This window comes from Aquarana catesbeiana, linkage group LG10 (assembly GCF_042186555.1).
Source record: "Aquarana catesbeiana isolate 2022-GZ linkage group LG10, ASM4218655v1, whole genome shotgun sequence".
Lineage (NCBI taxonomy): Eukaryota > Metazoa > Chordata > Amphibia > Anura > Ranidae > Aquarana > Aquarana catesbeiana.
Genome location: NC_133333.1, coordinates 155,653,936 through 155,670,660, shown reverse-complemented (window position 1 = coordinate 155,670,660; position 16,725 = coordinate 155,653,936). Strand labels below are relative to the sequence as shown.

Here is a 16,725-nt window from a genome sequence, read left to right as displayed (position 1 = left end):
GCACCAGATACAGAAAAACTCTGACAGCAGGGCCTCGTGCATCTCCTGATGGGCAGCCCAATTCAGAAAAAACAGAGTGGAAAAAAAATGTTATACTTATATAAAACTGTAAGAAACCCACCAGGAGAACGCAGAGGGTTGTTCCATTCTCGATGGAAATAAAGGATTGTTGACAATGGGCAGGAAGGGCAAGAATGGAGGCATAAGGTTGCATGAGTAGTGAACCGAGCCTCATGTTTTCATACAATACACCATTAAAGGGCTTAGGGTCGAAGGGCGCAATTTGTGTGGAAGCCAGAGGAGGGTCTGCATAGAAGTCGGTGTGCAGTTCGGGAGTCCTAGAAGCACCCATAACGGGATGTCTGAGGTAGCATGAAGCACAGATAATTGCATAATTTGAGCTAAGGAACTCTAGGATGTCTGTGAGTCTATATAAAATTAACTTTCTCTTCTGCAGAAGGCGTAAAAAATGTGAGGGGACCAGTATAGGCCATGTAGTAGTCGAGGGCCTTGCGCAAAACTGTCATTTTAACGGAATTAATGCATCCTATCCAGGAGAATCTGACAGGTGTTCTAATACATCTCCACTCTAAAGCTCCATCTCCAGGGCAAGTGTTATCTGGCACATAAAATAGTTGGCCAGAGGAGCAAATGTCTCTTTGAAAACAATGTGCAGATTAGGACCTGTCACTGTTACACGAATTGCCTATAGCAATGGTCATCAACCCTGTCCTCAGGGCCCACTAACAGGCCAGGTTTGCAAGATAACTGAAATACATCACAAGTTATATCATTTGCTGCTTAGTGATTGCAGTATTCTAGTCTGCATCTCCCCAAGGTAATACATAAAACCTGGCCTGTTAGTGGGCCCTGAGGACAGGGTTGATGATCACTGCCCTATAGGATTGAAGCATAGCACAAGCACGGTGTAATGCCTCTTTGGTGAGAAAAGAGAAGGACTGACCAGATCACACAAGTTAAAACCCCTACTGGTAAAATCAATTACTTCCAAAGTCAGAAATGATCGCTTCCTTTCTAAAAGGCATACTCAGAAATAGCTTGATCAACTACCAAGCACTATATAGGGTGCCAGACTTTATTGACCTGCAATAATCAACCAAATCCTCCCATACTGCAAAAGAAAATCTGATGGGGTGATGCAGTCTTAAGTGACATTTCAAAAGGCATTTAAACTGACATTTCACTTTTGGCTTACAACAGCAGACCTCCTGTAACTTTTTGGGCCTTCTGTAGCACTTACTATTGACAATTTTGTTCTTTTCTGTGGCGACTACAAAGTTGAGTCTGCTATGTTCCCCTGCTGACATGCCCATATCTTGGGGGTCCTAGATCCCCCTGGGACCCTTGGATGGAATCGCTGTTTTATCGGTGCTTTACGGCCTCTAGCGGGGCACTTTTTACCCCCCCAAAAAATTGTAAAAAGTCCAGTTTTTGCAGCGCTTTCAAAACGCTTTTAAGGTGCTTTGCATCGCTGCCCATTCATTGCAATGGGCAGGACGTTTTGGGAGCGCTAAATACATCGCTCCAAAGATGCTGCTTGCAGGACTTTTTGTAACGTCCCGCAAGCGCACTGCCCCAGTGTGAAAAGACACACTGCAATGAATGGGAGGCGGTTTTCAGCTTTTAAGAGGCTATTTCTAAATTGTCTAAATAAAGTGCCTGAAAACTACCTCAGTGTGAAAGTAGCCTTAAAGTAGGTACTTCTGTGCTGTACAATGTAACCAACTTCAGTTTAAAGGTACACTCTAGTTGAGCATTAATATTGGTTATGGCCCATTCACATGATCGTCCGAAAAATACCACTTTTCGAATCGATCATACGATAATCTGATCGTTAGCACAGAGCTTTCAAGAGTGGATCACGACAGTTCATCCGATATTATCTGATGGGACAAGCGTGAAAATTTTTCTCGGATGATACCAGATTGTACAACTTTGTTTAATCAGTACAGTTGTCGTTCGAAAATACAATACAAATACACTACAACACATTACTTACAAATTTTTATTCTGTGGCACGAGAATTTATCACTTTAGTGAACTCTTCATTTGCGATATGAGACTAGCAACCAAAAAAAACAGACAAAAAAAAAAAAAAACTGTTGTACGATTTTCGAATCGTGTGTATGGGCAATTATTTGAAAACTGACTAGCATGACTGAAAGGGATGCAATTTGAAAGTTCTAGTGGTAATAATAGCTTCTATATGATGATACTCTGATGACTAGTGGGATAGAGTATAGCATACTGGACAATGTTCATGGTAGCGCATACAGTGTACAGCATAGCACTCAGAGCAGTGCATGTAACATACTGTACAGCATACAGAGGCTGTCTGGTGTATGTCAGGTCTAGCACAGTGTCACAAACAGCACATTGTGTAGATCATGGGTTTGAAAAATGTTACATAGAGCAAAGCTAAAATGTGAAAACTTTTGCAAGTATAGTAAATATGAAGTTTTCTATCTCCAGCACAAATCACACTAAACTATGTCATGTGAGAATAGATCTTCCTGGATTTAAGCAGGCCATACATGGGTCAAATTCCAAAAGAATTTGCTGATGAAAATTGTAACTAAGAATTATTTATCAAATTTCACACCATTAGTGGGGCTGCAGCAATGGACGATTTTCGTGCAGCCATCGAATTTGAGTGACCGGGCATATTGGAAATTTTTTGAAAAATCAAACTAATTTCTAATCAATGATGGGAGAATCGTGCAAGAGTGGGATGCGATCATATAGAGAATCGTTCAAGCAATATAATTGAAAAAGAAATGTGCATTAGCTGTGGCCAGGAAAGAAAAGAAGACTCCCAGTCACGAAAATTCTTTTCTGTAGCAACATGAGGTGAAATTGAAGGCTTGGCTGGTAGAATTTCGAAATCAATGATGGCACCATCGGATAACAAAAAGGTACAAAATTTCTGATTTTTGAAAGAAAATGTGTACAGAATTTGACCCATGTATGTCTGGCTTTAGTCTTTAAAATAACTGTGGGACACCCAGTCTAAATAGTTATTGATTAATATCTATCTATCGGCCAGATGATGACAACCTTAGGTCTATAGAATAAGAAGCCACCCACCAGCTGACTTCTGCTCTGATAAAAAATGACAACGCATAAATAATCTAGCTTTGAATGCTCATATATGAACTTTCTGACTTCAGCACAGATTCATTAATTCCTAGGTAGCAGTTACATATTTGAATCTACCTAGAGTGTGGAGGTGCTTTACAAATCGGAGAAAGGGGTCAAGTTATAGTTATGTTTGGTATTAAATGCAATAACCATTTGTAGCTCGTTTGTGGGCAGGGTTTACTCTGGGGACCTGGATTGGCGGAGCGCTCATGCCCTTGCAGGCTGCCAGAGGTATATGTGGGGGTACAGTGAGGGAAAAAAGTGTTTGATAACTTGCCGATTTTGTACATTTGCCCACTGACAAAGAAATGATCAGTCTAAAATTTTAATGGTAGGTTTATTTTAACAGTGAAAGACAGAATAACAACAGAAATATCTAGAAAAACGCATTTCAAAAAAGTTATACATTTATTTGCATTTTAATGAGTGAATTAAGTATTTGACTCCTTTGCAAAACAGGACTTAGTACTTGGTGGCAAAACCCTTGTTGGCAATCATAGAGGTCAGATGTTTCTTGTAGTTGGCCACCAGGTTTGCACACATCTCTAAAGGGATTTTGTCCCACTCCTTTGCAGATCCTCTCCAAGTCATTAAGGTTTCAAGGCTGACGTTTGGTAACTCAAACCTTCAGCTCCCTCCACATATTTTCTATAGGATTAATGTCTAGAGACTGGCTAGGCCACTCCAGGACCTTAATGTGCCTCTTCTTGAGCCACTCCTTTGTTGCCTTGGTCGTGTGTTATGGGTCATTGTCATGCTGGAATACCCATCCACGATCCATTTTTAATGCCCTGGCTGAGGGAAGGGGGTTCTTGCCCAAGATTTGACAAAGCAGGGCCCTGTCCATCATCCTTTTAATGCGGTTGTCCTGTCCCCTTAGCAGAAAAACACCCTCAAAGCATAATGTTTCCACCTCCATGTCTGATGGTGGGGATGATGTTCTTGGGGTCATAGGCAGCATTCCTCCTCCTCCGAACACAGCGAGTTGAGTTGATGCCAAAGAGCTTGATTTTGGTCCCATCTGACCACAACACTTTCACCCAGTTCTCCTCTGAATCATTTCGATTAATTAGCAAACTTCAGAAGGGCCTGTACCTGTGCTTTCTTCAGTCCTTCATGGCATTGTGTGTTACCAGTTGTTTTCTTGGTGACTATGGTCCCAGCTGCCTTGAGATCATTGACAATATTCTCTTGTGTAGTTCTGGACTGATTACTCACCGTTCTCATGATCATTGAAACTCCACGAGGTGAGATCTCGCATGGAGCCCCCGACCGAGGGAGATTGACAGATAGTTTGTGTTTCTTCAATTTGTGAATAATCGCACCAACTGTTGTCACCCTCACAGCAAGCACTTTAGCAATAGCCTTGTAGCCCATTTTAGCCTTGTGTAGGTCTACAATCTTGTCCTGGACATCCTTGAACAGCTATTTGGTCCTGGCCATGGTGGAGAGATTGGAATCTAAATGATTCATTGCTTCTGTGGACAGGTATCTTTTCTACAGGTAACAAGCTGAGATTGTCTCCCTCACACCAAGCTGCTTAGCAATGGTCTTGTAGCCCATTTTAGCCTTGAGTAGGTCTACAATCTTGTCCCGGACATCCTTGAACAGCTCTTTGGTCCTGGCCATGGTGGAGAGATTGGAATCTAAATGACTGATTGCTTCTGTGAACAGGTATCTTTTATACAGGTAACAAGCTAAGATTAGGAGCACTCCCTTTAAGTGTCGGTTCACACTAGAAGTGGCACGACTTGCAGGTCGCCTCACCGACTTCTGTATAGAAGTCTATGCAAGTCGCCCCCAAAGTAGTACAGGAACCTTTCTTCTAAGTCGGAGCGACTTGCGTCGCTCCGATTAGAACGGTTCCATTGTACAGAACGGGAGGCGACTTGTCAGGCGGCTAGGTCGCCTGACAAGTCGCCCCCATGTGAACCAGCTCTAAGGCTCGGTTCACATAGGGGCGACTTGTCAGGCGACCTAGTCGCCTGACAAGTCGCCTCCCGTTCTGTGCTACGGAACCGTTCTAATAGGAGCGACGCAAGTCGCTCCGACTTAGAAAAAGGTTCCTGTACTACTTTGGGGGCGACTTGGGGCGACTTGCATAGACTTCTATACAGAAGTCGTTTTGCAAGTCGCCTCAGAAGTCGTTTGCAGGTCGCCTCGCTGAGGCGACCTGCAAGTCGTGCCGCCCCTGTGTGAACCGAAGCTTAGAGTGCTCCTAATCTCAGCTACGTAGTTACCTTTATAGAAGACACCTGGGAGCCAGAAATCCTACTGATTGATAGGGATCAAATACTTATTTGACTCATTAAAATGCAAATCATATTATAACTTTTTTGAAATGCGTTTTCTGAATATTTTTGTTGTTATTCTGTCTCTCGCTGTTAAAATAAACCTACCATTAAAATTATAGATTGATCATTTCTTTGTCAGTGGGTAAACGTACAAAATCAGCTGGGGATCAAATACTTTTTTCCCTCACCGTATGTCGTTAAGGCGGCACTCTCGATTATGACGCAATCTGCCATGCCCGCACCCCCTTTCCAAAGTATTAAACTAAAAAGGCACTCATCAATGGCAACAAAACTTCTCTGTACTTTATAGAAACTTCATCCATTACAGCTCACAACATATTACATGGCTTACTGCATGGTTTACAGTCTCTATCAGACTCTCTAACTTCTGGTGCCTCCCTTGCCAACTGGGTTCCCACCATCGGGAGAACACTTAAAGTGTTTGTAAACCCTTACCTATACCCAGTGAAGCGACTAGCCTCAAGTGATACAGAGAGATGAAACGAACCTTCGTACAAAAGTTGTACCTGTGTAACTACAGCCATCTCTAGCCTACATCCAAAGTGCAGAATTTCCACAGGATCGCTCAGCTCTGAAAAGCAGGGGGCGGAGAACTGAAGTTGCATCAGTGAGGACAACGCTGAGAGCTGATTGGAGGGAAGGGACACCTCCTTTATACAGCACACAGGAACAGAGCTAAGGCTGTCAATCACAGACTGTGCCCTCCCCTTCACCATTTTTCTCTCTGTGTCAGGAAAACTGATCAGACGTGACTCATATAGATAGCAGAGGAATGAGGCAGCGGAGAAAAAAATTACACTTAGTGCTCTGGATTGAGACAAGTACACACTATATATGCTTTGCTCATATTTCATGTCTGAGGTTAACAACCACTTTAAAGGAGAAGTACAGCCAAAACTTGTTTGGCTGTACTACTCCTATGGATTACATTAGTGCAAGTTCGTTCTGCACTCCTGTGACCCATTTTCAGCAGACAGCGGGCTTCAGCTGATGCCACAGAGCCAGTCCAGGCTCGGGCAAGATCGTGACAATGGAGTCGGGATCCGTCCCACATGCTTGGACGGTCACCCGGCTCAGCCTCTCAGGAAGTCACTGAGAGGCTGAGCCGACTGCTCCCGCCCCCCTCCACAGCCCAGTGCTCCAGTGAGCGCACGCGGGGGGGGGAGGGTTTAGAGCAGAGAGCTGGTGACTGACAGTCACTAGCTCTCTGCTCACGAGCCTCTGAGAACTGAGAAATCAGTGGTGTTCGATCGCTCGGTTCTCAGTGTTGGAGGCGCCTGGGAACAGATGCAGCTCCGGACCAATGCTGCATCCACCTAGGCAAGTATAAATCTTTAAAAAAACAAAAAAACCTATACATCTTTTTGAAAGGTTAAGTTCACCTTTACACAAAGATCTGTAAGCCTCGGTTCACACCAGAGGCGGCACGACTTGCAGGTCGCCTCACCGAGGCGACCTGCACACGACTGCCCGGGCGACTTGCAAAACGACTTCTGTATAGAAGTCTATGCAAGTCGCCCCAAGTCACCCCCAAAGTCGTACAGGAACCTTTTTCTAAGTCGGAGTGACTTGCGTCGCTCCCCTTAGAACGGTTCCATAGCACAGAACGGGAGGCGACTTGTCAGGCGACTAGGTCGCCTGACAAGTCGTCCCTGTGTGAACCGAGCCTCAGGTGAACTTACACAGGACCCCACCCTTAACCCCCCAGTCCCGCTAACCTGCAGCCCCACTATAGACACCTTACAGCTCCGGCGCTTAGAAATCCCTGGAACTTAATCTCCTAAACGTACACCATCAGGAGGGACGTTTAGGAGCATTTTAATTTTAATCAGAACCCGTGTAGCCTGTCCTCTCAGCGGGGAAGAAGAGTGAAAGCTGCTGGGATTTCTAAGCCCCAGACCCCTGAGGCGGCTATACCGGGGCTTAGAACGGGAGATCGCCGCACTGCTGGTCAGCGGGATGGGGGGGGGGGGGGGTCCTGTGTAAGTTCACCTTACAGATTTTTCTGTAAGGTGAACTTACACTTTCAGCACAGTTCAATCACATAGCGACATAATCTTCTCTCTGGTTCCCATACACGGAGAGACAGAAGTCTCTAGAAGTTGCTCTTCCCTTGTATTTATCTACAACAACTTGAGGGGGGGTGTGACGAAAATATAAGCGTAGGATAGTTTTGCCTTAACAAGATGTGGTGTGATCTGTAGCAGTAGTGTAATTGTAGATGTAGTTTAATTCTGGGTTATTAAAAATATAGTATTCAATGTCAGTCATGCACATATGTTCTTTCATTAGCATTTGAAAAGGACAGAGATAGTTTTTTCTAGGATCGAAGTGACACCTAGATGCCAATAAAAGTTCCCATTAGAGTAAACATAGATTGCCAGCTTCCTGAGGCTCAAAGAAAACTGCTAGTCATCTTGGCCACACGGATCTGCAGGGGGCATTCGCAAGGCTCCGGACAGTCTGTAAGCTTTGATTAATATCAAGAGATCTAAGGAACCTATTTTATCTCTCATAAAAGCTAAAATATTAACGGCAGAGAGATGAAAATAATTCCTTTTGATCGTACACCTGATGGGTTACGTGTACATGTAACTCTGCATGTTTAGTAGGTGTGGAATCCTAGAGAACCACACAAAACCGTTATATGGCACCTAACTGCAGCAGGCAGGCAGTGATTGGTACTGTTGCGAACGGATTGATGTGCTGGTATCGGAAATCCTATTCATGACCCAGCAATCAGCGCCGTTCTGGGCCAATTTGACTCCGGTCATTTCAGAACACAAACGTTCTGTGGGCTGAGACAGGAACACTCCCCAGGATTGATTGGCCAAGGGCTAAAGTCCAGCCCGCATCCATATTTCAATAAATTGGGTAGCCTGAGATATGGACATTGTTCTTTCACGAAGCCAGTTCGAAACTGGGGAGTTCCCACATGTTCCAGTATGCTTCTACTAACGGATAGACTTCGGTAAAGTTTATTTCTGTTTTTATCCCTTTTTATTTTCATAGCAAATTGCCAATTGTGTGTCTTTCTGTATTTTTTGTATCTTTTTTAGTGACTCATTTTTCTTTGTATATCTTTGATGCACTGCCCACTTTCGGGATATTAAATGATAAAATTAATAAGTGGCTTCTGTGTACTAAGCTTGGACTCATATCTCTGTAGAGGTTGTTGTATTTTAGTGCCTAAGTACTCGGTCTAAGTTACGTGCCAATCGGTATGCAATTGCACTGTGTGTTGGCAGATTGCATGCAGATTGTAAGCTAACAGATCTGTCAGATGAAGATCTGTATGTGTGTGGTGGCTCAGCAGACCAGTCTGCGGACAAACTGATGGGTGGTGGCAGGCTATTGTTTATTGTGTGTCTGGTGTGTGGGTGTAGGGACAGTGGGAAGAGTGATTAACACCGGGGTTCAAGCTTGCAGGATAGCTGGAGGAACCCTAGAAGTGTGTAGTAATTGCTAGATTGCTCCTCAACCCTTAGAGTGCACCAGATTGTATGTAAGATTCGTATCTGCCTGTGTGTAGTCAGCTAGCTGGATTGGAGTGGAGTCTCCCTCTAGTGGTGACCGAAGGTAGTGCAGGCTGTGAAAGTACCACAGCCAGTCTTACATGCGCAGTATAAGTTCCCCCTTATTCCCTTAGTTCCTCATATTCCCCGGTCAAGGAACGCAGGTCGCGGTTAGCTAGTCACCGTGGGCGTGTGAATTTGTGACAGGGGGGGCACCACAAACACCCAGGAAACTGGGCAGCATAATTAAAGTATTAGTAAACCTTCACCTTGTAAAACAACCCATTCAGTTTAAAATAGAAATGAAAGGCAAACCATTTGTGTATAGATGTATATATAAAAAAATTTAAATAACTTTTTTTTCCCCCTTTAACAAGTGATCACATTCCCTCCCTCTGTTTTCAGCTGTATAAGGAACTGTATAAGCATGCTAGTCTTCCAAGTGAATGGCTGTTAAAGGGGGGGGGGTGTCAGCAGAAGTGAGGTCATTGGAAGAGAGCAGTTCCCAGCATAGCAAGAGAATGGACTATGTTGTGCTCTGATGCTTAGTGTGGTCAGGTTTCAATAGGTAAGCAGTGGGACTGGCAGGAACACCAGGGATTTCACACAAAGGAAGCAATACAAAGAGAACAGGATACTTTTTGATACCAGTACATGGTACAGCAGGCACATATCAGGAATATAAAATGTTGGGTTTAGGTATTCTTTTACCCCTTCTATCCTGGAGGCACCAGTCAATACATAGTATGGCAGTTAACCACTTCAGCCCCGGAAGGATTTACCCCCTTCCTGACCAGAGCACTTTTTACAATTCGGCACTGCGTCGCTTTAACTGCTAATTGCGCGGTCATGCAATGCTCTACCCAAACGAAATTTGCGTCCTTTTCTTCCCACAAATAGAGCTTTCTTTTGATGGTATTTGATCACCTCTGCCGTTTTTATTTTTTGCGCTATAAACGGAAAAAGACTGAAAATTTTGAAAAAAAATGATATTTTCTACTTTTTGTTATAAAAAAAATCCAATAAACTAAATTTTAGTCATACATTTAGGCCAAAATGTATTCGGCCACATGTCTTTGGTAAAAAAAATGTCAATAAGCGTATATTTATTGGTTTGCGCAAAAGTTATAGCGTCTACAAACTAGGGTACATTTTCTGGAATTTACACAGCTTTTAGTTTATGACTGCCTATGTCATTTCATGAGGTGCTAAAATGGCAGGGCAGTACAAAACCCCCCCAAATGACCCCATTTTGGAAAGTAGACACCCCAAGGAAATTGCTGAGAGGCATGTTGAGCCCATTGAATATTTATTTTTTTTGTCCCAAGTGATTGAATAATGACAAAAAAAAAAAAAAATTTACAAAAAGTTGTCACTAAATGATATATTGCTCACATAGGCCATGGGCATATGTGGAATTGCACCCCAAAATACATTCAGCTGCTTCTCCTGAGTACGGGGATACCACATGTGTGGCACTTTTTGGGAGCCTAGCCGCGTACGGGGCCCCGAAAACCCAGCACCACCTTCAGGATTTCTAAGGGCATACATTTTTGATTTCACTCTTCACTACCTATCACAGTTTTGAAGGCCATAAAATGCCAAGATGGCACAACCCCCCCCCAAATGACCCCATTTTGGAAAGTAGACACCCCAAGCTATTTGCTGAGAGGCATGGTGAGTATTTTGCAGCTCTCATTTGTTTTTGAAAATGAAGAAAGACCAGAAAAAACATTTTTTTTTTTTCTTTTTTCAATTTTCAAAACCTTGTGACAAAAAGTGAGGTCTGCAAAATACTCACTATACCTCTCAGCAAATAGCTTGGGGTGTCTACTTTCCAAAATTGGGTCATTTGGGGGGGTTTTGTGCCACCTGGGCTTTCCATGGCCTCCGAAACTGTGATAGGCAGTGAAGAGTGAAATCAAAAATTTACGGCCTTAGAAAGCCTGAAGGCGGTTCTTGGTTTTCGGGGTCCCGTACGCGGCTAGGCTCCCAAAAAGTCCCACACATGTGGTATCCCCGTACTCAGGAGAAGCAACAGAATTTATTTTGGGGTGTAATTTCACAAATCCCCATGGCATGTTTGAGCAATATAACATTTAGTGACAACTTTGTGCAAAAAAAAAAAAAAAAAAAAAAAAATTTGTCTCTTTCCCGCAACTTGTGTCACAATATAAAATATTCCATGGACTCGACATGCCTCTCAGCAAATAGCTTGGGGTGTCTACTTTCCAAAATGGGGTCATTTGGGGGGGTTTGAACTGTCCTGGCATTTTATGCACAACATTTAGAAGCTTATGTCACACATCACCCACTCTTCTAACCACTTGAAGACAAAGCCCTTTCTGACACTTTTTGATTACATGAAAAAATTATTTTTTTTTGCAAGAAAATTACTTTGAACCCCCAAACATTATATATTATTTTAAAGCAAATGCCCTACAGATTAAAATGGTGGGTGTTTCATTTTTTTTTTTCACACAGTAATTGCGCAGCGATTTTTCAAACGCATTTTTTGTGGAAAAAACACACTTTTTTAAATTTTAATGCACTAAAACACACTATATTGCCCAAATGTTTGATGAAATAAAAAAGATGATCTTAGGCCGAGTACATGGATACCAAACATGACATGCTTTACAATTGCGCACAAACGTGCAGTGGCAACAAAATTAATACATTTTTAAAAGCCTTTAAAAGCCTTTACAGGTTACCACTTTAGATTTACAGAGGAGGTCTACTGCTAAAATTACTGCCCTCGATCTGACCTTCGCGGTGATACCTCACATGCATGGTGCAATTGCTGTTTACATTTGACGCCAGACCGACGCTTGCGTTCGCCTTAGCGCGAGAGCAGGGGGGACAGGGGTGCTTTTTTTTTTTTTTTTTTTTTTTTCTTTATTATTTTTTTGCTTTTTTATCTTATTTTTAAACTGTTCCTTTCATATTTTTTTTTAAATCATTTTTATTGTTATCTCAGGGAATGTAAATATCCCCTATGATAGCAATAGGTAGTGACAGGTACTCTTTTTTGAAAAAATTGGGGTCTATTAGACCCTAGATTTCTCCTCTGCCCTCAAAGCATCTGACCACACCAAGATCGGTGTGATAAAATGCTTTCCCAATTTCCCAATGGCGCTGTTTACATCCGGCGAAATCTAAGTCCTAAAATGCTCGTAGCTTCCGGTTTCTTAGGCCATAGAGATGTTTGGAGCCACTCTGGTCTCTGATCAGCTCTATGGTCAGCTGGCTGAATCACCGGCTGCATTCTCAGGTTCCCTGTTGAGACAGGAGAGCCAGAGAAAAACACGGAAGACGGTGGGGGGGGGGGGCATTCCCTCCCACTGCTTGTAAAAGCAGTCTAGAGGCTAATTAGCCACTAGGATTGCTTTTACATGAAAGCCGACCGCTGGCTGAAAAGAATGATACCAAGATGATACCTAAACCTGCAGGCATCATTCTGGTATAACCACTCAAAGTCGTGAATGGCGTACCTGAAGACAAAAAAATGGTTAACAATAAAGCACAGTAAACGGTAAAGTATAAAAAATTGCATACCTGAAAAGCAAACATGATAAAACATAATAACAATAAAACATTGCAGAATAGAATACAGTAAAAAAGAGCAGAACACCAGAGAGAGAATAGAGAGAGAGAGAACAATAAAACGACAACTATTTTTTTTTATTTTTGTTTGTGTTTTTTTTTTTTTTTTACACTTTTTTTTGTAACTAACTTTTATAACTGTAACCGGTTCCAGGTTCGGGTCTCTCAAAATGCGATGGCATCTTGGGAGACCCTGTGAAAGTGTGCCTAGTCTGTGCAATGCTGTACCCTACGCTAATACTCAACTAGTGAATGGTAGCGTTCAAAACATTCACCAATGCAAAGACCAGGATTATCAGGACAGGAGGGACAATAATAGCGGGTGTCACGTCTATATACGCGCTTGCTGCAGACACATCTTTTTTGGGGGGGTTCGTTGGGTAGGGGTACTCGGGAGGACATATAAATGCCTCTCATGCAGCCGACTGCATTTGGTTGGGGATGTGAATGGGGGAAATACGGGCGCTGCAGAAGTGGTGGGTTCCCAATTAGGATTGGCGAATGCAGCAGGAAGGGCATTATGGGCACGACGGGCCTGTGTTTGTCTTTTTGGTGGCAGCGGGACACTACTTGTGCTTGCCACCTCACCAGCTTGAACTGCACTTATGGGACTCGCCACGTCACCAAGTGTTACTGCAGTGCTGGTATGACTACGACCGGGGTGTACTAGGCCGCTGGTGCTTGCCAGTTCACCAAAACGCTACAAAAAAAAGTGACAGTGATCGATCGATACTGCACTTGGGTGGGCTGGGCTGGGCCGGGCGGAGGGGCAAAACACAGGTGCTAGCAGGTATCTGGGCTGATCCCACTAACACTGCGTTTTTGGGAACCCTAAACTGCTGGGGACGCTAGTATAGATCTGATCGGATCAGATATTGATCCGATCAGATACTATACCACTAAGGGAGGCGTATGCTGCATGCGTGGGTGTTAGTGGTACTGGCGCTAATCTGACGCTGCTTGGGGCTGGTGCTTGCCAGTTCACCAAAATGCTACCAAAAAAACTGTTAGCGATCGCAGGGATCAGGCCTGACTCTGCGAACGCTGCAGTTATGCGTTTAGTGTTTTGTAAGTGACAGTGATCGATCGATACTGCACTTGGGTGGGCTGGGCGGAGGGGCAAAACGCAGGTGCTAGCAGGTATCTGGGCTGATCCCGCTAACACTGCGTTTTTGGGAACCCTAAACTGCTGGCGACGCTAGTATAGATCTGATCGGATCAGATATTGATGCGTTCAGATACTATACCACTAAGGGAGGTGTACGGTGCGTGTACGGTGCGTGCGTGGGTGTTCGCGGTACTGGCGCTAATCTGACGCTGCCTGGGGCGACGCATATCACCGCCGGGCGATCAGGGGGCTAAACCTTTATTCGGTAATAAACGGCGGGTGCCCTGACACTAAAAAAAATAAACGAACTAACCAGCGTCACCCGTAACAGTTATACGGTGATCAGTGGTGAAAGGGTTAACTAGGGGGCAATCAAGGGGTTAAAACATTTATTCGGTAGTATATGGGGGTCCCTGTCGCTATAAAACGCTGACAGCGAACCTAAATATTTACGTTCCTAACTAGCGTCACCAGCGACACTAATACAGCGATCAGAAAAATGATCGCTTAGCGACACTGGTGACAGGGGGTGATCAAGGGGTTAAAACTTTATTGGGGGGGTTAGGGGGGTACCCTAGACCTACAGGGGGCTAATACTAACTGTCCTACCACTGCTAACTGTCACAAACTGACACTATGCAGTAATCAGGAAAAAAACAAAACAAAACAAAAAAACCTGCTTGGTGTCAGTTTGTGACAGGGGGGGAGGGGGTGATTGGGGGGGGATCGGGGGGCGATCGGGGGGGGATCGGGGGTGTTTAGTGTGCCTGGCATGTTCTACTGTGTTGTGTGTGTGTGTTGTGCACTTACATGTCTTCTCTCCTCGGTGCTGGAACGGAAACTGGCCAGCCGAGGAGAGATGACATCACATCCTCTGCCTCTGTGTACTATACAGAGGCAGGGGATGTTTCTCATTGGCTGGGAGCGATCGCGAGGGGGGGGCCACGATCGGATGGTCTCCCCCTCGTCTCTCAACTCTCCCAGCCAAACGCCGACCGCCGATGGCACCGGGGGGGGGTCCGATCGGACCCCCCGCCCGCGGGAAGGCAATCACGTACCAGGTACGTGATTTTGCCTGCCCGTGCCGCTCTGCTCACGTATATATGCGTGAGGCGGTCGGCAAGTGGTTAATGCAAAGCACCAAAAAAAAAAAAAAAACAGGACACGTAATACAAGAAACCTATTTCAGGTTCCTGCATACATGTTAATACTAGTCTTAAAGTGGTATTAAATCCAAAAGCAAACATTTATTATATTGCACCTTACCATATCTTAGATGTGATGGCTGTTTCCTATTTTAGGTTTTCTTTCTCCTATTTTCATCTGGTAATCCAGCCAGCAAGTCTGTTGTTTTTCAAAAGCACAAGCTCTCCAGCAGAATGTATCAATTTACATGGATGAGACAAACCACTTACAGTGGATTTTCACCCAAAAGAGGAAGTTCCACTTGTCTGCCGCCCCCCCCCCCCCCCCCCAAAGTTCTGGCACTTTATTTTTTGGGGGAGGGAGCAGGTAACTGGTTTTGACAGGTACCTGCTCCCACTTCAGGTCAGATCCTGCGGTGATCTGAGCAGAAGTTCCCCCCTCATTCCCTTGCAGCCTTCTGGGACATGTCACAGGTCCCAAAAAGCTACGTGACCATTTACAAAGCACAGCGTGGCTTGTGCATTCGCAGTGTGGAGCCACAACAGTCACAGCCGGCTTCCCAAGGTAAACATGCCGATGCCTGGACCCAAAGACAGACAAAGGTCTTGCTCGGGTGAGGAGACTGACAATGCTGCTGTCTGCTGTGCTCATTCCTCCAGAGTTGTGTCTCGCTATTACAGGAGGTGTGTTGCTGGCCAGATCACCGGGTGAAAAAGCCAAAGATCACTGAGCAGCCACCACATCCAATGATTGTAAGCTGCAAAATATTACATTTTTGGTTTTGGGTTTAATACCTGGGTCAGTGAGTCACTACATGGTGAAATAAAGAGAAGGATGAACCACTTTCAGAACTCCTTTAAGTGGCATTAAAAGATATTGTCGGGGCACTTCGTTATTCTACATGGTCAGTGGCAGACACAGGCAGTTACCTTCTGCTCCCTCTATGCCCTGAATATCCACCAGCTCAGCTTTCTAACCAGAGTACTTGCCCTTCTTTTTCAGTCGGCACATGAATTCCTGATAGTTGGGGGAGACTTTAATCTGTCCCCTGAATCCCCTTGGCCCCCACAAGCCCGAGTCCTTAGACACTCGAAGCTCTTTCGCCAGCTCACTAGACGATATGCTTTTTGATGCCTGGCGGGTTCTCCACCCTGGTGATCGACGGTACGCGTTTTACTCCGCTCCTCACCACACGCATTCACGTATTGACGCATTCTTTATTAACAACACTACACTTCGCATTACCCAGTCCGCACAGATACTCCCGATCGCCTGGTCCGATCATGCCCCCCGTCTTACTCAACTAGAATTAGGTACCCCTAACCGTAGACTGTGCCACTGGCAGCTGAATAACTTTTTCCTTCAACATCACCCCGCCAGAGCGGAACAGGATATCTATTTTGAAACTTTATTTTGTTGAGAATAACATCCCTGATGTCTCCCTTTCTACTATCTGGGCAGCCCATAAGGTGGTTCTCCGAGGTCGGTGTATTGAGCTTACCTCTGCTATGAAAAAGGATGCTAGGGCCACTAAACTACAAACCGAAAAGGAACTCAAGGTCCTAGAACACCGGTTACAACTTTCCCCATCCTTATCCCTGCTCTAACAGATTACACGCTTACGGGTGACTCTTAACAATTAGCGTTAGGTGAGGTGGAAAAAGCCTTAGTCCGGCTGAAACATATATATTACGACAAGGGTAATAAGGCACACTCATAAGCTAGAAAACTGTCTGACTGTTCCCACACAACAACCCCGCATCAAATTAAGAATAGGTCAGGTTGTCTACTATCTCACCCCCAAGATATTGTCAATTTCTTTGAGGAATTCTACACTGACTTATATAATAATCCCGGGATCCCTCATAACCCC

The 16,725-nt window shown here is 44.4% G+C and overlaps 1 protein-coding gene across 17 annotated transcripts in view; it reads right to left on the bottom strand.

Moving 5' to 3' along the window:
* The window catches only part of LOC141110959 (galactoside alpha-(1,2)-fucosyltransferase 2-like), a 539,222-nt gene that overhangs the window by 9,131 nt on the left and 513,366 nt on the right, over window positions 1-16,725 (bottom strand). The window lies entirely within an intron of this gene.